Consider the following 24054-nt stretch of genomic DNA (forward strand, 5'->3'; position numbering starts at 1 on the left):
CTTGCTAGTTAAGAAGGCAACATATTTCTCATCACACACCAGTCACATGACTTGGCACATAATAAGAAATACAACCTCTTAATTGGTGGCGATTTACCATTGGATTTAATGCTGGCGAAAGGAACAGGAGTCTGTCCAAACAGATATGTTGATGAGGGATTTGAAGCCCTGTGAGATTCCTCTCCTAATTTAAGGTGAGGGATAAAGAGTTCACTCTCTTTTTGCATAAAATGTCCATGGCGTCCTTTCCCTTGGAAAAGGAGAACACACAGATACACAGAGGGGGGGGGGAGAGAATGAGATTTAGTGAGTGAGAGTGAGAGATTGAAGGAGGGACAGGTAGCACAGAAAGACTGGTTGATTCTTAAAATACCAAGAATACATGTAATGCTCCAGATTGGTATATGGAGCAGCAATTCTCCCAGTCTGGACAATTTGAAAAATGCTCAGTTTTATTCAGTCTCCCCCGCCCCCTGCCCGCACTAACATAGGAACTCTATCAAAAGTCCAGGGAATTCCTTGCTATTTTCTCCATTGAGCAGAAGATGTTGTGATTCCTTGTGAGTAATGACAAGAGAAACATGGAATTACTTCAATTGTCATATGCAGGGCTTGAAAAATGCACTCATCTACTTGTCGGTGATGAGTGAATAATGCTATAGAACAAGTCACAGCTCCCTCCCAGCCTGCCTCCTTCCCCTCCAACTCTCTCTCTCTCTCTCTCTCTCTCTCTCTCTCTCTCTCTAATCTTGCAGTCCTCCCCTCCCCACTCCCATTGCAAAAGGAAAACTGCCATCTTCTCACGAGAAGAGTTCAAGCAGCACATAGAGATATAGCTCTGCAGGAGAATGTAGACTAGTTCCATGCTGGAGAATATGGATATTTCCTGCTCCCTATTTCAACCGAAAGATGATACATTCTGGGGTGGGAGGGAACTGTGGCTCCTTAACAGGCCGGGCACTTTTGCTTTCAGTTTTATTTTTGCTAGAGACATTAAACAGAAAGGCATTCAAAATGCAAGCTTCATGACCCCACAGGCATGCAGGTAATAAAGCAACTGAAATCTGAGGGCATAAATCAGTGATTCCCAATCCCAATAAATTGCAAGGCTATAGTCCAGTCATGCTGACTGGTGAAATTTTTGATTGACTGGTGAGACATTCTAAAAAATTTCAAGCCCTGGTCATATGGCTATTTCATAGACCTTTCCATGTGTTTGAGGATGCCAGTAGGTTGAAGGATCTGATATTACACAGAGAACAGACAATTCCAGGGATCTGCAACAGGAAAGGATGGATGAGGGTGAGGCAGACAATTTCAGTCAAACTAAATCATACACTTAGCATATATAGGGTAGCGTTGATCCTTCAAGTGGCACATGCTTTTCCTTACCTCTGTGTCTTGCTTATAGCTCTGCTCTGTTCTGAAACCTGGTCACTATAAGGTAAATATGAGCTTACATTTCTCCTGCATTTCCCCTAATTGCTGGGGAAATGTGCTACCATATTTTTCGCTCCATAAGACACAGTTTTCCCCCCAAAAAGTGGGGGAGAAAGTATGTGCAACTTTTGGAACAAATACTGTAAAAAAGGGTACAGCCACCACCACCCAGAAGCCTCCCACTGCCATGCTGGGAGGCCTCTGAACTGGCACCAGAGGCTGCTTGATGTGGCAGCCACATTGGACCTCACCACTCTGCCAGGCGGGCTTTCCAGAACCTGCCCCCTGGAGCCCACCTGGAAAACCAGCAGGGCCAACAGGCCTGTAGCAGCAAATTTAAATGGCAGAGGACAATGAAAACAGCCAAGGATCAAAGGGGAAAGAGTGATTCTAAAAAGACCAGGGGAAACCACAAATGCAGTCCCCCACTACCACAAATTAGGCAGTTGATTTTCCCACATTTGGGGAAATCACAGGGATCAGCACATGCAAAGCGCAATGGATGAGCCTTACCTTGGGAAAACCACTTTTATGATCATGGTATCTCCCCTGCCAGGTATGAATTGGAGTGGCCCCTGCATCTCCTGCCCCTTTCTGTACCCTGCCCCCCAAAGGCATGGTGATCTCCCGGCTGCACCTCCTGCTCAGAACAGGGCTGCATAGCCCCAGTCCCAGCAGAGGCCAAGAGAGCTCCTCAGTGTTTTGGGGTACCGCACGGGACCCCCATCAGGGGCTGAGTGTTCCTCCCACAATCCTCCAGTGCACAGATATTAGCATACTTAATAATGTGCAGGGAAGACACGGAAAGTGGGAAATTCAAACTTAGTGGCTGATTGTCTGCTTCCTTGCTAGTCCAAGCGGTTAGAGAGCTGGGAGAGAGACCTGGGACTGCCTGGGATTGCCTGGGATTGTCATTTTAAAATGTAAAAATTAGTTTAAAACTGCTTGTTTGGGGTTAAACCGTGCTTTGGTGAAAAGGTGCTCCGTTTGAGTTGAAACCTGCTTTTGCAGAAACTTGCATACTTGCTTTAAAAGCTGCTAGTTTTGCTTTAAAAGCTGCCTGGGAAGCCTTTCAGACCAGTGCCGATCAGCTGTTAGGTGAGGAGAGGGGAGGGGGAAGCAGTGGAGAAGAGCACAAAATGGCTGCTGGCTGGCTGCTGGCTTTTAGCTGTTTGGTGCTTTTTTTTTTTTTTTTTTTGGCTTTTCTGGGGGCTACCAAGGCACTGTGAAGAGCCAAGCTCAGTCTACAGTAGCTGGTAAATGACTTTCTTTTAAATTTTTTTAAAGTTTCTGACCTTTTTTCCTCCATAAGAATGCATTAATTAATTTTCAATGCATTTCTATGGCAAATTTGGATTCGACTTGCAAACTTTTCAACCAGTTCATGGCATCTAATAGAGAATGTATTTCCAAAGGGTGTTGTAGCAAGGAAACTAACTGTGCTTTATGAGCCAGAACACAAACTTGGCTGCTGATCACAAATTAACCCTGCATACATGGGAAAGCAAAATTCAGTCTTACTTTTAGTTGTTTCCAAGTCCTTATGATTGTGGTATCTCTATGATGTATCTAAATCAGAACAGGACAAGGAAGTCTCAGGGACAGGGCATAGTTATTTGGTTATTGTTTTTGGACCAGAGTTCTTGCCTGTAGCACATATTACATTTGCTGATACAGTAGTTTGAAAATTAAAAAGGTAAAGGTAAAGGTTCCCCTTGACAATTTTTGTCCAGTCGTGTTCGACTCTAGGGGGCGGTGCTCATCCCCGTTTCCAAGCCACAGAGACAGCGTTTTGTCCAAAGACAATCTTCCGTGGTCACATGGCCAGTGCGAGTTAGACACGGAACGCTGTTACCTTCCCGAGGTGGTCCCTACTGATCTACTCACTGTTACATACAGCACTGATGTTACCTGTCTGTCATGGGTTTGGAGGGAAAGTTCCATCCTATGGGGAGTGGAAGGCGGGACATCAGGAGGAGGGGCTGTACTGTATAAATATGTGATGATGAGAGACACTGAGAGACACTGGGTTGTGACGAAGCAGCAGCTGGGAAGAAGGAGCTGTTGTGGGAGTCTGTGTGTCAGACAGGGTACTACTGTGTGTCAGAGTACCAACCTGATAGGTTCAGGTGTCTGTTGGTTAGCCAGAACTGATAGGTTCAGGGTCTGGGCTTTAAGTTAAGGTTCTGGGTGAACCAAACTGTATGCTTGTATGAGTGAGAATAAGCCACGTTACTTTATCCTATTCACCTGATTGTTTTATTTACCCTGTTTGTATTTAAAATAAACCTTATTCTTTTTATTGTTTAAAAATCCATCCCTGGTCTGTGTGACTTCTTATGGGGAATGGTTGGTGGCAGCTTGGTGTAACTGTGTGGCAGATCCCAGTAGGTCTGGGTTTGTCACATTGATTGGTGTCCAGCGTGTGGGATACGACTGGTCCAGTTGTCCAGTGGTCCAGCAAAGCCTTGGCAAGTGTGCCCAGAGCAAGGGGGGTCTAGTCAGGGACAGTCTGAGGCGCGTAGGTAATCTTCTAGGTGTACCTCAGGGGGAGGTGCGCTAGTAGAAGAACGTGCCAACTGGGGAGACTTAGATTAAGGTGCTCTGAGGCAGCCTAGTTTTGGCGGGAAAAAGCTGAGGCAAAACTGCATAGTAACAGCGAGCTAGCTTGCCAGCTGAGAGGCCCAGCAGAGGGGGGTAGGCTCTGACTCGATACTGTTGCAAGTAGTGCTGAAGAACAGCAGCAATCTCTAGGGAGAGCTGGTTCTGAGGCAAGAAGGAAAAAAAGTGGTCGTTTTATTTTGAGGCTTGACTTTTTAAAGCAGCCTGTTCTGAGGGGGGATTATGCCCTTGACTCGAAGCAAAGTAGCAGACATGAGTGAAGTGAAAGACCCCCAGATTGACCAAGGTTCTGAGGAGGAATTTGGCTCAGTGCAAGGTGACAGCACAGGAGAGCAAGACCCAGAACTCAGAAAATTGCTCATAGCCCAACAGCATGAACTGAGGGTGAGGGAAATGGAAATCAGAAGAAAAGAAAGAGCTGAAATCTGTCAGGCAGAGGCAGATGCCAAGAAAAGGGGAATGGCCATGAGGATAAAAGAGATGGAACTGAAACACCAAATTAGACTGGTACAATTGGAATTGAAGTTCCTAAATAAGTTTATTAACAATTTATCAGTGGAAGAAATGTCAAAGAAGGAAAAGTATGAGGCTCAGGTCAGACAAAGTGAGCAAGATCTTGAAAAATATACTCAGCAAAAAGACATTAAATTAAAAGAAATCAGAGATAAGACTGAAGAAAAAGTAAAAGAGATAAAAGCTAGGGCTGAGGAAGAAATTTTACAGATCAGGGCTGAGTTTGAGGCCAAGCAAAAGGAGCTGGATTTGAGAATAAAAGGGAAAAGCCAGCAAGGGGGAGGGGCCCATGGTGAAGGGAAGCCCTCAGACATGAAACCAAGACCTCAGATTTTGGAGGGAAAACCAAAAAAGATGAGAGAGAATCAAAATACACCAGAAAATGTTATTTCTGTCAGGGAAAGGGTCATCTAATCTCAGAGTGTGAGAAATTAAAGCAGCTAAAAGGAATGGTGCCTCAGAATTCTAGTGGGACCAATCCAAAAGCTGTGTTCTGTGTCCAGAAAGAGCAAGGCTCAGTGTCACTGAGGGAGCCTGTTGCCATGACTACTCAGTCTGGAACAGCTACCTCTGCTGATCAGGCTGAGGAAAATGGTCCTCTTGTGGAAGTAAAGCGCTGCTTGCTGGTGAAAACAGATTCTCAGTTGTTTGAGACAGCTGGGGTGGACGTAGGAATACTTGACCGTCAGTATAGGGGGCTGCGGGACACTTGTTCCCAGGTAACCCTGTGCCATCCAGATATTATTCCTCGGGAGTTTATAATCCCAAATGAGACCATGAAGGTGGCAGGGATTGAGGGGCAGGTAATCTCTCTGCCAGTAGCAGAGGTACCTGTCAACTTTCAAGGCTGGAGGGGAGTTTGGCGGCTAGCAATTTCATCGACTCTGCCAGCAGCCGTGCTCGTGGGAAATGACCTGGCTGAACATGTGAAACGGGTGCTAGTGATTACACGCTCACAAGCCACCACGGGGACAGTTCAGGGGGGTAATGATGAGCCAGAGACAGAAGCAGAGGGGAGTTCAGAAGCTGTGGTGGAAACCTTAACCACAGACAGCAGATTTGGACAGGAGCAAAAGGCAGACGCCACTCTCCAAAAGTGTTTTGAACAGGTGACTGACGCCCAGCTAACACCTGAAACCCCAGTGAGATTTCTGGAGAAAAAGGGGATTTTATATAGAGAGGCCCTGAGGAATATCTCAAAAGGGGGAGATGGGATCAGAAGTCAGCTGGTGGTACCTGAAAAGTATCGCCCCATGATCTTACAAAGGGGGCACTCTGACATGTTTGCTGCGCACTTAGGGGTGAACAAAACACAGCAGATCACCCGGGATGACCCACGAGACGTTGTGACATACATAGACACCTTGAAGAATGACCTCAAGAGAAATCTAGAGCTGGCAGCAGAAAACCTGCAAGCTCGGAAGGTCAGACAGAAAACATGGTATGACCACAAAGCTAGAGAGAGGCACTTTGACCCAGGGGAGGAAGTGCTTTGGCTTAGGCCCTGCAGAGAGAACAAACTGCAGCTCAAATGGGCAGGACCATATAGGGTCAATTCCAAGATGTCAGACCTGAACTACCTAATAGAGCAGGAGGAGAACCAAGCAAGGAGGGTGGTTCATGTGAATGCCCTAAAACCCTACTACCGAGGGGAACAGAGGGTTTTATTCGCGATAAAAGCAGCTGAGAGTGAGGAAGCTGAATTACCCTTCTGGGAGGGTAGAGGGGAAGTAAAATACAACCCAGAGGAGGTAAAGATCAGTCCTGCACTCACCCAAGACCAGCAGCAAGAACTAAAAATGCTGCTTAATAAATATCAGCAGGTGTTTTCCAACAAGCCGGGGATAGTGAAGGGAGTGATGCATCGGATCCACACAGGGGATGCACCCCCGCAGGCAGTATCCCCATACCGAGTAACGGGACCCTATAGGGACAAGGTGCGGAAGGAGCTGGACGAGATGCTTAGGGAGAACATAATCGTCCCCTCTTCTAGTCCTTGGTCCTCTCCGATAGTCCTTGTGGACAAGCCTGATGGGAGCATTAGGTTTTGTGTTGATTACAGGAAATTAAACCGTGTAACCACTCCTGATGCCTACCCAATGCCCAGGCTAGACAACCTGATTGAAACCATAGGGGGTTGTCGGTTCATCTCATCATTGGACCTGGTAAAGGGATATTGGCAATTAAGAATTGATCCCAGGGATCAAGAAAAGACTGCCTTTTGCAGCCCTTTTGGTCTCTATGAGTTTCGAGTCCTGAGCTTTGGTCTCAGAAATGCACCAGCCACATTCCAAAGGCTGATGGACCAGACCTTGGCAGGGCTCAGTGACTTTACAGTGGCCTACATTGACGACATAGGGATCTTCAGTAATACCTGGGAAGATCACCTGATACACCTGGAGTTAGTGCTGCAGAGGTTAAGTGCAGCAGGGCTCACAGTAAAGGCCAGCAAGTGTCAGCTGGGTAGCCCAGAAATAAAATACTTGGGTCACATGGTAGGGGGAGGAGTGATAAAACCCCTGGAGGCCAAAATAGAAGCTGTTCGTGATTGGCCTAGACCCAACACCAAGAAAAAAGTCAAATCATTTCTTGGGTTGGTGGGCTACTACAGAAAGTTCATCCCGAGGTTTAGCGAGATTGCGGCTCCGCTGACCGATCTGACGAGGAAGACGGCTGATGACCGCATCCCGTGGACCAGCGACTGTGAGGCGGCGTTCCAGAGGTTGAAGGAGGCGTTAATCAACTATCCTGTCCTGCGTGCTCCAGACTTCGACCGGGAGTTCATCATCTACACCGATGCGTCTAACTGCGGGGTAGGAGCAGTTCTGTGCCAGGAGGATGAGAATGGTGACCAGCATCCGGTGTCCTACCTGAGTAGGAAACTTCAAAAAGGTGAGAGACATTTGGCAACCGTGGAGAAGGAGTGTTTGGCCATAGTCTACGCGATCCAGAAGGCCAAGCCTTACATCTGGGGAAGACATTTTGTTCTGTGTACTGACCATTCACCATTGCAATGGTTAAAGACAATGAAAACCCACAATAGCAAACTTATGAGGTGGGCTTTAAACCTACAGGACTATGACTTTGAAGTGAAGGTGGTCAGAGGGTCAGTGAACTGTGTTGCTGACGCCTTATCAAGAAGACCTGAAGAATGAAGACGGCGAAAGAAACATGGACTATGTGTATATATGTTGACAAAAAGGTTAAATGTACCTGGTTTTGAATTTGGTTTGTATGAATAAAGGTAAATTGATGTAATGTATATGGTAAATGTTTAAATGCGTAATTGCTATGGTTAACTTAGAGTGTAAGTATGAGTAAGTATAATATGGTATGTATAACTGTTGTTGTGTATTTTATACAGGTTGTTTTTTGGTGAAAAGCACGTTAGCTTTCCCCCTACAAAACAACTTATAAAGAGGGGAGGTGTTACATACAGCACTGATGTTACCTGTCTGTCATGGGTTTGGAGGGAAAGTTCCATCCTATGGGGAGTGGAAGGCGGGACATCAGGAGGAGGGGCTGTACTGTATAAATATGTGATGATGAGAGACACTGAGAGACACTGGGTTGTGACGAAGCAGCAGCTGGGAAGAAGGAGCTGTTGTGGGAGTCTGTGTGTCAGACAGGGTACTACTGTGTGTCAGAGTACCAACCTGATAGGTTCAGGTGTCTGTTGGTTAGCCAGAACTGATAGGTTCAGGGTCTGGGCTTTAAGTTAAGGTTCTGGGTGAACCAAACTGTATGCTTGTATGAGTGAGAATAAGCCACGTTACTTTATCCTATTCACCTGATTGTTTTATTTACCCTGTTTGTATTTAAAATAAACCTTATTCTTTTTATTGTTTAAAAATCCATCCCTGGTCTGTGTGACTTCTTATGGGGAATGGTTGGTGGCAGCTTGGTGTAACTGTGTGGCAGATCCCAGTAGGTCTGGGTTTGTCACACTCACATTTTTGCATGTTTTCGAACCACTAGGTTGGCGGGAGCTGGGACAAGCGACGGGTGCTCACTCCGTCGCGTGGATTCGATCTTATGACTGCTTAGTCTTCTGACCCTGCAGCATAGGCTTCTGCGGTTTAGCCCGCAGCGCCACCACGTCCCACAGTATGAAAATTAAGGAAGTCAAAATTCTTTGTCTGATTACAGTACGTACCTGCTTCCTGATTTCAGCTACTATAGTTTGTATTCAGTTTTTTTGGCTTGCCAAGAACATTGTTCCTGCCTTTGTGTTGCCTAACCTGTTGTGCCTTGCATGTTATAAACCTTCAATTATGTCAGAAAATCGAGATTTGATCTTATGCTGAGCATGTGCTACTGCTGGTGAATGGGATCAGGTTAAGCTTTGTGTTACTGTTATTTTGCATAACCTAAAGTAAATAAGGAAATCCAGCTGTTAAATAGTTTAATTCCACTATTTATTCTTCACACAATTAAAAGGGACCTCTCAATGCAGTGCCAAATCAGACAAACCATTTCTAACTTAATATAGGCTTGAGCTGTAGCTGGGCAGAGTTGCACAACAATCTCATCTGTCATTCAGACATTTCTATAAGTATGGGGAGGAGGTGGATGAAAGGAAATGTAAAATATAGGTAGTGTGGTATAGGTCTTATCACTAGCTGATAATGGTCTATGTGTACTTGACTTAAATTTATGGTAGACAAATTTATGGTACATAAACTAGAGTACACAAACCTTTAAGTCTCTCCATTTGTTAATGACAGTGGTAATGCCGCTGTTGACTGTTGTTCACTTTACATGGTTCAAATGTTATTCTGTTATAGTTTATTAAATATTTTATTACACTATTTGGTTCAGAATATATTTTCCCTGTTTTCTTCCTCTAAAAATTAGGTGCGTCTTCAGGTCTTTTGCACCGTCTTATGAAGCAAAAAATATAATTTCCCATAACACTTAATTACATGTTTTAAGTCTGTTGCTAGCAAAACACAAGTTTGCAACTGTTTTAAACAGACACAAACACTGTTGTGGTAGACAGTACTAGGTCTGTCTTTATCAGACCCGTTACAGACTACCAATATCATTTATGATGTTTACTAACAAGATCAGTTAAGAATGTAACCCATAGTTATTTTTATCACTATACAATTGTCTGATCTCTAGCTATAAAATCATGCTGAAAGGGCAATTTAAATCCAGTCTCTCTCATATTGTGACTGATAAAATCAAGATAAATCTGTGCTGTAGCTAAGTCCATTAGCTTCTAGTCTAATTCACACTTAGCAGGAATGTGCACTGGGGGGAATCCCTTTCTTCCTCATCTTTTATTCATATTGGGTTTTTTAAATTGTTTTATAATTTTATTTATTTTGGAAAATTTCAATGTGTATTTTATACACAATGTATATTTTATATGTATACTTTCAGATCAGTTAATTCAGATTTGTTTTCATATTTTGGAAATCAATGTTTGTTATTCCTCTTCCTACTCTCCATCTCACTCTTCTTCAGCTGCCCAATAGTGCTGTCATTTTGAATCCACCTGAAATGAGATCTGTAGGTTTGGGGCTATTGCTGCCAGCATGAGGACTGCCAGATTTCACAAAGTATCTCTTAATTTTAAAAGGGGGTGATCTCTAGTCAACACCCATTGTGTACATTTGAGGAAAAACCCTTCTGTTGGAAACAAATATTCTCCATGCTTTGTTAATGGTTGCTGGGTTGATACTTCATTTAAAGCAAACTGCCCTAAGTCTGCCCCATAGAGAGAATGCGGAGGACTGTTTTCCTACTTATACATAATAGAAATATATCAGATTTCCCCTTTTAAAAATAACCTTTTAATTTCCCCCCCTGTTCTCCTTTACTAACACTGGATTTTTAAATAAAGTGGTGCCCCACGTGATGACAATAATCCATTCCACTGAAATAACTGTTTAGAGAAATCGTTGTCATGCGAAATCCGTTCCCCCATTGGAATGCATGAAACCCAGTTTAAAGCATTCCAATGGGGAAAATACCTCATCGTCCAGCAAAGATCACCCATAGGAAAGCCATTTTGCGAGTGCCGATCAGCTGTAAAAATGGCTGTCCTGCGAAGCATGGGTCTGGAAAACACAGGGCAGCCATTTTGCAAAGCCGACGATCAGCTGTAAAAATTGTCATCTTGCAAACAAACAGTTTGCGAAGCATGGACCTAATCAACGTCCAGCGAAAAAACCCCATTGGAATGACTGTTTTGTGAATCACTATAGCGATCGCAAAAAGTCATCGTTATGTAGATTCATTGTTTAGCGGGGTCTTGCGAGGTGCCACTGTAAGTACAGACAAACATCTATTAACTAAGTACAATTATCACCTGACTCTCCTTGGATAGACTCAAGGCTTTACACTTGCTGTCTCACCACCCTTCAGTTCAGCTGAGCACTTGTGTTAAGTTCTTTCCTTCCAACAACCAGATGCCTACGTTCCTCTGTGCAGTGGAGATGGTAAGAGTCTTTACCTCTCTCTTCCATTTAAGTTTGTCTTCAAAGGTTGTGGGCCGTACCACTACAGGAGCTGTAAGACTATTCCTTCATCTGTTTGTTTACAAGGCAGCAATTGGGGAGGAGGGAACAGAAGAGGAGAGAAGTAGCTACTGCTCACCCACAGCTGGACTAAAACCTCAATTTCTGAGTTGTTTTGTATCAGACAACCATCATTTCCTCACCCGGGGAGAATCTCAATGGGGAAAAACAACATTTTGAGTTAGAAAGACAGCAGACTTTTTTTCTGGATAGACATCTCCACTGCGGCAGTTTAAACCTTATAAGGCCACAATCTTAGTACTTCAATATACTGCCTTAAATTATATGGCAGAAATGATTCAGCAGTGAATTGCTGGTACAGTGGTGCCTTGCTTAACGAGTGCCCTGTTTAACGATGAATCCGCATAGCGATGGAGTATTTGTGATCGCAAAAGTCATCGCATTGTGATGTTTTAAATGGGGGGAAATCGCTTTGCGATGATTGTGGAGAAGCACTTCCCCACGATCATCCCAAAAGCCCCGCCGAAAGAGAGCCCCGAAGCACAGCTGCGAAGCTGGCTTCCCCGCGATCTTTGTAAACATCCACCCATCAGCTGTGCTTTGGGCTCGCAAACCCCCTGCGGACTTCAGTGTGCACACACGCTCTCTCTCTTCCCCCCCTTGCAACTCCAGCCTGGGCACCTGGCCTGTCTCCCTGCCAAGGCTGGACCTGCAATGGGTGGAGAGAGAGAGAGAGAGAGAGAGAGAGAGAGAGAGAGAGAGAGAGAGCCAAACAGCTGATCGGTGGTTCCAAAATGGCCACCCGCTGTGTTGCCTCGCTTTAGAGGCACCTAAAATGGCGGCCGGATGGAGGATTTTCGCTTAAAGGTGAGTTTTTCCCCCATAGGAACGCATTAAACGTGTTCTGATGCGTTCCTATGGGGATTTTTGCCCCGCATAGCGACGATTCCGTACAGCGATGATTTTTTCGGAATGGATTATCGTTGCTATGCGGCACACCACTGTAGTTAAGGAGTCTACACTTGTAGTCCTCCTCATGCATCTAATCATAAAAGTGGTTGCAAGAAAAAAAATGCAAGGGTGGATTTTTTACTGGCAGGAATTTGCTGTTTCAATTTATACCATTTGACTTAACATTGCCATAAATAAGTAATATGATTCTGGTCATCAATGTTCATTTTTATGTTGAATGTCCTTCTCCGGGCAATGTATTTGTCAATTAATGTTATGACTCCATTTATTGTCTAAAGGTTCTGAAAGGCAAGTACAGGTTCATTTCTTACCAGAATATTCTAGCTTTTGTCTGTAAGAACTAGAGGTGTGTCTGTGTGTCAGTTAATGTTAATGAAAGGTAGGAATATCTAGGCGTTATGACCCACCTATGGATGGCAACTGTCCCTGTTGTCTGTCCCTGCAGAGGACCATGAACAGTTGCTTCTTTCTCCATTGTAATTTACATTGCTTCTCCTATTTCCCATCGCACAAAGAGCCTGAGGGAAAATACTAGAGATATATTTATTCCTTACATTTAGCAAGAGGTTTCCCACAACTTGAATCACAATCTTTCACAATCTAAACCCTACCAGAAAACCAGATTCCAACTCTGCCCACACATTTATTCTGGTAACACAATTACAGGACCTAACAACATCACATACAATATCAAAGGCACTTTCACTTGCTCCTCAGCTAATGTGATCTATGGCATCTTTTGCCAACAACAACCCTCTCCACTCTACATAGGACAAAGAGGGCAATCTCTGTGGAAACAGGTCAACAGTCACAAATCTGACATCAGAAACCACAACACACAGTAACCTGTCTCCAACCATTTTAATCCACCAGGACACTCTGTAGAAGATTGAAAAGTCACTGTTTTAGAACACAGCCATTGCAAACCAAGAATACAGAAGGAAACAACTGAGATAAAATTTATTCACGTGGTGGACATCCATATAAATGGACTGAATATAAGCATCGGTTTCTTAAGTCATTACCAAATGTAAAACTTCTGCTGTTCTCTACTGCCACAATTATTTTCCCAGAACTACCACAACCATCTGTCATTACAAGGCTCAAACGTAAAAACTGTCAATATTCCCCATGTTAACACACATGATTTCTCTGCCATCTTCTCTCACTTTCATATTTATTTTTATATATTCTTTAACTTAATCCCCAGTCTTCCACCCTCCCCACACCCCTCCTTTCTCTTCTCCCTCCCCCCTGCATCTTTCCTCAGGCCTGGTGTCTGTTTTCTGTCTCCTTGAAGATAGTTTGCAACAGTACCCTAAAACAACATAGCCTATAAATTACTCCATGTAGATGTACCATACCAGGAGCCACTGAATATTTAGAATGTTTTGCTTGTTAAACTGATATTTCATTCAACATTTCATTCTGTTTCCATATGTCTAACAAAGTGGACATGTCCATGGAAGCTTACATTAAAATATAATAGTTAGTCTTTAAGGTATCACATGTTTTTGTCTTGTTTTGTTTCTTTCAATTTTGCCTGATGTTCATGCATAGACTAACACGGCTACCTCCTCAAAATCTTTCAGTGATATCAGATGCATGTAGAAATAACATTTGACACCAAAACACCACTTTAAAAATGGTTGTGTGCTTACACAGGAGAGGCAAAACACCCACAAACATATTTTGAGGATAAAGTAGTTTTCTCTTATTCTGTATCATGTTCCTTTAAGTATAATAAAGGTCTTGCCTGCCTGCTTTGTTCCTTCTAATGTGACATTCAACATTTTACATTGTTTTACCTGAATTCTATAAATTCCCTTTATTGATACTCAGCTACTAAGGATAGAAGACATGTTTCTCCAAATATAATTCATCTAATGTCGTAGATGGCATTTACAGTATCCTGTTTTGCTGCCAAAAATAGTGATACTGTGACCAAAGTAGATAAGAGTCTGTTTACATTTGTTACCTCAAGCAACACCACAAATTTCAATTTTCTGCTAGCACCCCACTGGACATGGAAGCATGTGGTTATAAGGAATTCATGTAAACTGCTGAACCGTCATATATGGGCTGCCCAAGTGGTCTCAGGCTTGAGGAAAAAGGAAATGAAGGTATTATCTTTGGAACAATATGCTTCGGTTGATAGAAGAGGAACATTAAGGAGAAACCAAGGTCAGAGATAATGTTTTCATTTTGCTTTCTTGGTTGTGTAGCACTAAGTTTTCTCCCTATAGTGGGGAAAAACAGCACTGGCCTATAAGTGGAATGAGGCAATCACTCCTCACCTCAATAGCCAGGTACCTTTTGTGCATTTTGCCTGAGGGCAAAACAAAAATAAAACCAGGACAACAACCAAAAAAAAATCTCCATTGCCATTACTACCACCACCATTACATCTCTGCACCATCACCACCACTTTTAGCTTTCCGTTTGTGGATCACATGCTGAAATTTGGGTGATATCACCAAGCTTTATTTTCAGCTAGGTCTTAGGGCACCTAGTTTTGCAGCCTAGGCAGAGTAAGATGTACTGGAAGTACTATAAGACTTTCTGGCCCACATGAGAGGATCCTACGCTATAGATCCTTTCTGTACCAGTGTCATCTTGCTCGCAATCAGTTTTCACTGACAAAAGGAGGTCTTTTTCCAGCATTGAGCTTCTAACATAATGTTTTTATGGATAAGTGGATATGTGTTGCTTTAGCAGTTCCCAAGAAAGGTTGCAGCTGAGCTGATGAAAGGTGGTCATACTCATCAAGGCCACCTGGATTTGCAGGGATAATGGTGATCCAGGAGCACATCCAAGCTGCACACCCATTTATTCAAGAGAAATAAGCTGAGCAGGATGTCATCAAGATACTGATTAACATCTTCCTCTGAGGTTTTATATACATATGAAAGTGCATGGATGGAATTCCAGATCTGAGTCATGATGGGATTAAGGAGAAATACGCCAGTGCTCTTTCTGGCATATGCAAAACCATCTGCAAGGCCAGACAGGCATGGCAGGAAAACAGCGAAGAAACAAACTAGGAGGAGAAGGGAAAAAAGATATGTCCAGATTATTGCAATATGTTCCCTAGGTGATCACTGAAGACATACCAAATTTACACCCTAGACAGAAAATAGCAATTGTCAACAAAGATAATAATCGATGGAAATGAACTAGAACAGATGCTACTCTTTCAGAGATATAACCTTTAATCTATTTTTTAGTTTCCACTAGGAATGGAAAGAATATACACTAAATTTCTTGTTTTTATGAATGTCTGTTGTCTCAGCACAGTGAGACACCTTAGTGAGGAACTGAACCTTTGGAGATTCCTATCTCTCCAGATGCTAAAGAGACAAAGAGTTCCTTTTCCCTCCCTCAAGGTATATATAATTTGTCTAAAATGTCTCTAGGATCTGGGGTCCACCACTAACACACACACAGGGAGGGCGCATGGGTAGGCACTGGAGGACTGACTGACTGGTAAGAAAAGATTCCAACAACGTGTGTAACATTTCAAATTCTTAATGAAACTGCAATCGTCCTTAATGAAACTGCAGTCATCAGAAATGGCATGATTTTGCGCACACACAAACAGTAACATTTCCTGCCAAAATGATCATATGTTGGTCCAAAACCTTGTTCTCACAAATGTGTGAAGTCCATCAAAAGCTCCAAGAATCAAGTGCTTGGTCATCACCACTGGCAAGAAGTTGAGTGTTGTAATTCTTTGGCCTTACCTACGATTGTGGATGAGACAAGCAGGGGCCCACATCCCCAAGCTCAGCTAGACTCACTGAAAACCTGGTAAGCACATTCTTAGGTAAGTTCCATTGACTCTGTGTGATGTTAACTGAAAAGAACAATAGAAGAACAGTGAAACTGACTGGAGATTGTCAGTTTCAGAATTGTGCCTCTTCCTGGATATGCAAATAGGACATTGAGAAATGTGATCTTAAACAGAGTTGCAGTAATGCTGAAAACTGGGGAGCAAGGTGGCATCCTCTTCCTTAAAATCAGAGAAGAGAAATCATCACCTGTATTATGAATAGTAGCCTATCCTTAGTGGCTAGGAATGATGTGAGTTACCACTCAGCAACATCTAGAATTTCCCTTCCTCTTGCATTAAAATGATGCAAAAGGCAAATTAATAATTTGGAGAGAGCCCAGATGGCATGCTCAAATATGGGCACTTGACCTTGCTTTTAGGGAAAGTAGAGCAGAGATAGAAACGAGTTCTGCTGGCCTTTAAGTTGAAAGTGCCCATTTTACATCTCATTTGATCCATTTTGGATTGGAAATCTATGTAATGCACAGATTTGGGAAAACAAGATGAACACCCTTTGATCAGTAGGGAAAAACTGTACAAAACAGCAGAACAAAATTATTGATTTCCTAGGGAGAAGAAAAAAATGAAATCACTCAAGCTGATACGAACCGAGAATGGGACAGAAATGCAGGTGGAATTCAGAGAAACACGTGTGCACCCATGAGGCTGTGAGCTCCAGAAGTCTGAGAGCAGCCAAGTATTTTCCAAAGGAACCAGCTCCTTAGACAGAGTGATATACATTCTTGAGCACTGGGGTAGGTAGATGGTTTGCATGGTGCTGGTGGAGGTGGTGGGGAGTTCTGTGGCCCTCAGACTATGTCCCTCCCAGATCATGCCTCTAGGGCAGCAATGGCAAACCTATGGCACGCATGGTTCTTATCTCCTCCCCAACAAAGTTAAAAGATTTAGTTCAACAAGATGGAATTGAGAGACAATTAGGCCCTCAACAGCACTGAAACCAAAACCAAAACCCAATCTAACCTCTTGTGGTGGGACTAAAAGCAAAAGAAGATAAAGAGACACTAGATGGTAATGTTCCAGTAATTTTTTTTAATCCATATGCAATAAACTGTTTATTCGCATTAGTTTTGGCTTCAAGTCCTGTTTCCAAAATTGCTTACATAAGTGCACTTTTAAGACATGTGCATGTGAATCATAATGCAACGTTTTAATTATTCAAACAACACAAACGGTACATACGCCGCTGTTGGCAGACGTTCACAAAACATAACATACAGCAGCCATAATGGCAACAGTAACGTAACAGCAACACTTGGGGCATAGTCAGCTCCTGATCACCCACATGGCTAACAGCAACCAGCCCGGCACCAGCACGGGCTGCAGAGAGACTGCACAGATGGCTCTCCACGGAGAGGAAGAGGGTGTTCCAGATGGTAAGGTACTTTTCTTTCACTAGTCTGCATGTCTAGCACTGCCGCAGAATGCCCAGTCAGGCATGCTGGCTGTTCCTGCTTAGGCAGGCCACGAATATACCACAAAACAAAACAGACTCACACACTAATAAATGTAAAGAAAGTTTAAAACATTTGGGGGTGGGGAGAAAAACAGATGGCTTTATGCTATGATTTGGTTGGATGCTTCAGACGCTTCAGTCAACCTGCCTTATCCTCAACCTGTTTTTCCTTTCCCTTGATTGCTCAGCTTCATGACACTTTTTCTGGACCAGTGTCATTTCCCCCTTTCCTTTCCTCTCGCTGGCTTTCTTATCAAACACCAGTCTGGCAGTCATAAACCTATTCTTTCCTTACATAGGCCGTTCCAGCTGCCCTGACCTTTTATCAAGTCTTAGAGAGCTACGGCAGTAGCAACCCACCCTGACTTTCTATGACACTAAAACAGTTCAGGAAATCACTGCTGTTGGCTTTATCACCACAAACAACCCTTAGTGAACTAAGGAATAGATATTTCTTGACACTACCGAATTACTGGGGTGAGGGGGGGGTGTTCTCTCAGATCAACAACTTAAAAAAAGATAACTCAAAAATATTCAGTTTCAGTCATCTAGTTTGACAAAAATATTTTTAAATGCAATTTTCTACTATTTTATCTGTTTTGGTTTTTAACAAGACTTGTACTCATTTCCTTCCACTATTTAATGGACCACAGAATGTATTCGCGAACTCCACAGAATTTTCACGGTTACTCATTTTGGCTTTCCTTTTCTTTATTTCACTCTAATTATTTGCACTCCTCTAAATGATTTCCATCTCTAATGTTCATAGCCTTGAAATGACAACGCATTGCCTACTTCATACACACTCAAGGCCTCATTGTTCTTCCAGAATGAAGCCATGGATTTTGACATTGACAGAAACACTAACAGAGTGGCTGTAGCTTCACAGATTTGCCTGTCACCTTCAGTCCAAAATAAACTTCCAATTAAAAATTAGGAACTAACATGGTAGAGTGGAATATATAATTTGAATTCATTGTTCAAAACAGTACTTAAATTAGTGAAGCACAAAGCACACCTTCTTGGAATTTTAGGGAAGGCTTGTGTAATTTGGAAAAAAAGTCAATTTAAAAAAAAGGGAAATGAACACCTCTCCCATTATACTGTAGCTTTTGGGCATGTATTTTTAACAGTTGAGAAGCACTGCTTGAGAGATATTCAATAAAGGTTGAGCTAACAGGGTGCCACCCAACATGGATAAATATTAGGAAGTTTTCATGCAATGCTTTACCGGTACATTAGCCACAGCACTGGTTGACCAACCTAATATTTTCCAATGACAGGGATGTAAATCTTAACTTACTTCAGTTTCACCTAGGAAACCTTGTATTTTTGACACACAAAAAAACCCTATGTATTTTGCATATACAGTAACATCTTGTATAAAAACCTGATAAAATGTGCATGCTTGTTATCAAACAGAAAAGGTGCCCCCCCATGGTGACTGCTCTCTCTCTCTCTTATTCTCTCTCTCTCTCTCTCTCTCTCACACACACACACACACACAAACATCACTGTTCTTTTTGTTCTTGTTCAGAAATAATCTCCCAGCAGTTGACAGATTTTTTTTTCACAGAGTATAACCAAGTCGCTGACAAGCCGACGAGGCTTTGACAGCGTGACTATGCTTTGCCTCACCCCACGGAAGGCGCGAGACCTTCAGGGTCTCATGAGATTTGTTAAAAGAGCGGGAGAATGCCCCTGGCTATATAAGGGGCGTTCTCCTCACTAATCGTCCTCTTCTTTTTCTGGCACCCACCTGCCCGCCCTATACTAGTGTGAGTTTTCTGGTCGCCTTTTAGGGGCCGGATAGGAATTTTTGACCTTCATTCTGATTGGCTTTTGGATGGGGGTGTATTTTTGCCTATCCCACACTGGTAAGGGTAGTTGGCATTTTATGGTGGAAATCTGGTCGCACTGGCAGGTAGTGAGGAAAAAACAGGTATTTCTCGGTGAGTCCCACTTTAAGATCAGGTAAGCTAACAGTGCATCGGACTTCCCAGGGCTGCGAATCGTGTGATTCAGCACCTGGGCGGGAAAAATGCGCCGGGCCACTTCCGGACCAACAGTCATCAAGTAAAGATGGCTCGAGGTCTGGGGGTGATTATTAGCGGCCAGCCGGGTTCCTACTGTCCTTAAAACCGTGAGAACCTGGGGCCGGGGACTCGCCCATATGATTACGGATTTATCTGTTTCCGCACTACAGCAGGCCCCCCCCATGCCAATTGATGACAAATTTTTTCTGAATTATTATCAATAAAGTGTGGCCCATGTTTTAATCCATAATACTTGTCTCGCATCTTTATTCCAGGGTTGTGGGGCAATCTCAATGTGTTGAGACCCCTTTTTCATTGAGGACAAGAAAATGTGTGAATAATACTCATTTCATTCCTTGGTACTGTTGTCCCAACAGTTATTTCACATCCCTGCACAGAGTTGTTTCATAGCAGAATATTTAAGTGCAGTGGGAGAGTATCAGCAGAAGTCTAGTTTAGCACAGTTGTACTGTGTGGGAAAACTGAGTAGTTTGGCTAGTGTGACAGCAATCAGAGGAAAACTCTCTGGCCCTGTTCCATCTGGAATGCCTGTGCTTTTGGCTGAAAACATGCCACCTTTGCCTACACACATGACAGTAACAGTCTACTAACAATTACTGATGAAAACAAAAGGGGGCTTTGGTGTATACAATCTACTATATGGAAATCATCAATTATGGTAGACTTTTCGAGCAGATTCTATAAAAATATGTATATTTTGCAAAATATTAACTGGCTTCTTGGAAGCAACCGTTCAAAGTACAGTAGTACCTTGGTTTGTGAAATGGATCCATTTTACGTGATGTTACATAGTATGGAAATTTTGCAAACTGAAACGCCAATTGTGCTATGAAAGGGGCAGCGCTATAGGCGCAATGCACCCTTTCGTAGTGCGGAAAAAAGAAAACAACGTAAACCATGGCTTTATTTCTTATGGATTTCAGTTCTTAAACCGAAAATTATATAAACTGAGGTGTTCGCAAACTGAGGTACTACTGTAATATTCTCCAGATTTATGTCTCACACAGAGATAAGAGCAACTGTTCTCAATCCAGTGTCTCAGCTTATTTGACCAGAATGGCTAGGCTGAAAGCCAGAGACTGCACTGTTAGATTTCCTGAGGAAGTAGAGGACACAGTCATGGTTTCTCCCAGTACCGTGCTCATTTCTTTCCATAGACTGCACCCAGAGACTGAGAGACCATCACCACTGTGACGGACAGGTCAGTAACCACTCCTGTCCATCACAATGGAACCCTGATTTAGCAACCAATTGTTGAACAGAAGGGACGGAACAAATGAAATATAAGAGGAGAATGGAAGACAGTTAAAGATCAGTTAGGGACTTCAGTTAGGGATATCAATTGAGGATTTCAATTAGGGATGAGTAAGAGTTAGAGTTAGGATTTCAGAGGTTAGAAAAAGAGCTAGATAGTCAAAGTTAGAAGTGAGAATAGTAACCAGAAAATACACAAGTTGATTAAATGCCTAGAGTGGTCCTCACCCGACCAGATAGGTGGGATATAAATAAAATAAAATAAAATAAATAAATAAATAAATAAATAAATAAATAAAAGAAGACATTTCAATGATTGTGATTCTGAGTAAATAAATAAAAAACATCTGTAACTTTAATAAAAACTTTCAATGATTGGTAGCCTGTGTTGGAGTGAAATAATTTACATTGTGGATAAAAGAAATCCATTGGTAGCAGCGGAAAAGAGTGAAAATTAAATGCCATGCCTGAAAGGGAACCTGGGTGTGTAGAAGAACAAACAGGGGAACTGTGTGTGTGTGTGTGTGTGTGTGTGTGTGTGTGTGTGTGTGACAACCACCTAGTTCCTGGGGGGTCTGTAGATCCTCACATGGTTTAATGTGTGCACAACAATACAAGGCTTATGGGCGGGATTGGTGGCCTGCAAGAAGCACAAAATGCTATAACTCCCCCTCCCCATCTCATGATACCCTTTATTTATTTATTTATTTATTTATTTATTTATTTATTTATTTATTTATTTATTTATTTATTTATTTATTTATTTATTTATTTATTTAATTTATATGCCGCCCACTCTACCCAAAGGTCTCTGGGCGGCTTACAACAATTAAAATTCAATGTAATAAAATAAAATGATTAAAATACAATTAAAATACAATTAAAATTGCCATCATTAAGACCCACAGTTAATGTTATTTCAATTAAAAGCCTTCTGGAACAGGAAGGTTTTGACCTGGCGCCGAAATATCATCAGTGTTGGCGCCAGGCGAATTTCAGTTGGGAGGGCGTTCCATAGTCTGGGGGCAGCTGCCGAGAAGGCCCTTTGTCTACAAGCCCTCCCTCTTACCTCCTTGAGGGATGGCTCTTTCAAAAAGGCCCCCTGGCTAGATCTTAACAGCCGGGTAGGCTCATATGGAAGGAGGCGGTCCTTCAAGTACAATGATTATGCAAGGCAGACCACAGGATTACTCCCATTTTACAGAATTAGGCAAACAGGGTACTAGAGAGTGACACTAACTTCCTTAAAATGATACTCAATGATTTCATACTCACGGTAGTGTTTGAACCATGAACAACTCACAATACATGTCTTAGTGTATTATGCATGTTTTCTATATGATTTTCAATTTAAGACTTAAGTAATTTCAGATGCCTCAAATCTTACCAGCCGCTGTTTTAAATACAGAAGCTCAAGACAGTGAACTGAGTGGAGGCAAATTAGATCCTGTATACATAAAAAACAAAACAACAAAAACAAAACAACAACCGGGAACAGAAATAATATAACAGAGAAAAATGGAACCAGAGGCACAGAGCTGTGAAATTATTTTTCAGTAATATCAGAAAGCCTACACCTTAGCCAGTAAATATATGATTACTGGAAGTAATGGATGATCTGCATCATACACCACAAGTAATAACAGAGAGGAAATAATTTTGGAGATCTGCACTGACGATAGTATACTGTATTACCACTTCTCCCCAGGAGAACAACTGTACAAGATTATCATCTCCAGCAGTAGTTAGAAGTTAGCATCAAAACACCCCAGGGGAATAAAGCTGCAGCTATACTGAGTATGTGACTACTGCAAAATGGCATTGTGAAATGTAAGTAGAGTTGCATCCCCTACCTAACCATTCTACGGCCTAAGTCACGGCATTATGAATCTTTCCATGCTCATCAGGATGATGATCATGTGAATAACAATATCCAAGTCATGGGGGTTAATCAAAGTCAATGCTTTGAACTGTTATTAACCATCTGTTCCATTTTTAATCATTGTTAATATTCAATATTTTTCATATTCATTTGGATTAAACCACCATTACCAACAATGAGGAATTATGGGAGTTGTAGTCTAACAGCATCAAGGAGGGGAAACGGTTCTTCAGCTCTGTTTACTCTTCTGCATTCAAAGTTAGTTAATTAGTTTTATTTATTTATATGCGGCATTTCTCCCAACTGGGGAGCAAAACCGGCTCACAACACTAACATTCACACAATTTAAAAACACATTAAGTTAAATATTAAAAGATAAATTAAACAATATATGATTTAAAAATTAAATTAAGTGAGAGTATTTCCTGAAAACAGCTGTGACTCGAGGAGCCACACTATTAGGGTTTAGAGCCAGGCATCAAAAAATCCCTCACCACTTTTGACCTGGCAATTTTCAGTATGATATTCCAGACATGTTGCCAACAATCAGATTGTTGCAAATTGCCTCTACTCCCTTCCCCTAACCATCATGCAGTACGCCTCATTTTTAGAATTAACCTCAGCCTTCTGGAATAGAAGACATTCATATTTATAAAGAGACACTTTGCTGGCCAGAGTGGCAGTACTGAAGAGGGACTAAAAGAATCATGTACAACTTGCACATTCAAAGCACAGAAGATTTAGGAGCTTTACAAATAGTTTTAGGGGGCTTGTCAGACTAAGCTTTACAAGACCTGTCACCCATAAAGAAAAACTATGTGTGAGCGTGTGTTGCTCATGAAAATATTTAGAACCAGGGAGTTCCGAAAGGAATTTTGTTAATCCTTTAAGATTAAAGTTAATGTTCTGTGACCCAAACATTTTACTTTATTAGCCTATATTCAAAGATGTTAGATTTATCTGCACCCATAAATATTACCCTAAAAAAGCTAATAAAAATTTGCTTGCTTACTATAAACTCACTTTAAAAAAGGAACATGGCAACACCAAATAAGAACTGTGAGCAGGCACTGCTTCTTTACATTTTAATGCTTTATTTTATTCACAAAATAAAATCCATTTTTAACAGCAAAGAACACAGAGAACACTTTGCCAGTCAATATTAACAGACAGAATGGGGCCATCTATGGCTCCGGGCCACATGCAGTTTTGGTCACCTGATAACCTCTAGCAGACTCTGCCAAAGTCCAGACATAAAGGGAGGAGAGTTTATGAAGCTACCATTAGCACGAAGGCTTCAAGACTAGATATGTGAAGAAAATGTGATATGAGAACGTCAGAAAGTTAGGAGCAATGGGCAACCTTATTCTGTCCCCTTGATCATTGATAAAATTGTTAGTTTACATAAAACAGAAGCTTTCAAATTACTATGAATGTCCAAAAATGGCCATCAACTCCCAAACTAGCCCCCAAAATATCCAATAAAAATATTGATTTGAGTAGGTTAAATAATATAT

At 42.1% G+C, this 24054-nt stretch overlaps 1 protein-coding gene and 1 non-coding gene across 16 annotated transcripts in view; both read right to left on the reverse strand.

Moving 5' to 3' along the window:
- GRID1 (glutamate ionotropic receptor delta type subunit 1) overlaps positions 1–24054 on the reverse strand; it is a 911822-nt gene that overhangs the window by 163543 nt on the left and 724225 nt on the right. The window lies entirely within an intron of this gene.
- LOC140706289 (U1 spliceosomal RNA) lies at positions 1841–2004 on the reverse strand. Its single transcript, XR_012085929.2, has one exon. It is a non-coding gene; the product is annotated as a U1 spliceosomal RNA (small nuclear RNA).

Source organism: Pogona vitticeps, chromosome 3 (genome assembly GCF_051106095.1).
Source record: "Pogona vitticeps strain Pit_001003342236 chromosome 3, PviZW2.1, whole genome shotgun sequence".
In the NCBI taxonomy this organism is placed as follows: domain Eukaryota; kingdom Metazoa; phylum Chordata; class Lepidosauria; order Squamata; family Agamidae; genus Pogona; species Pogona vitticeps.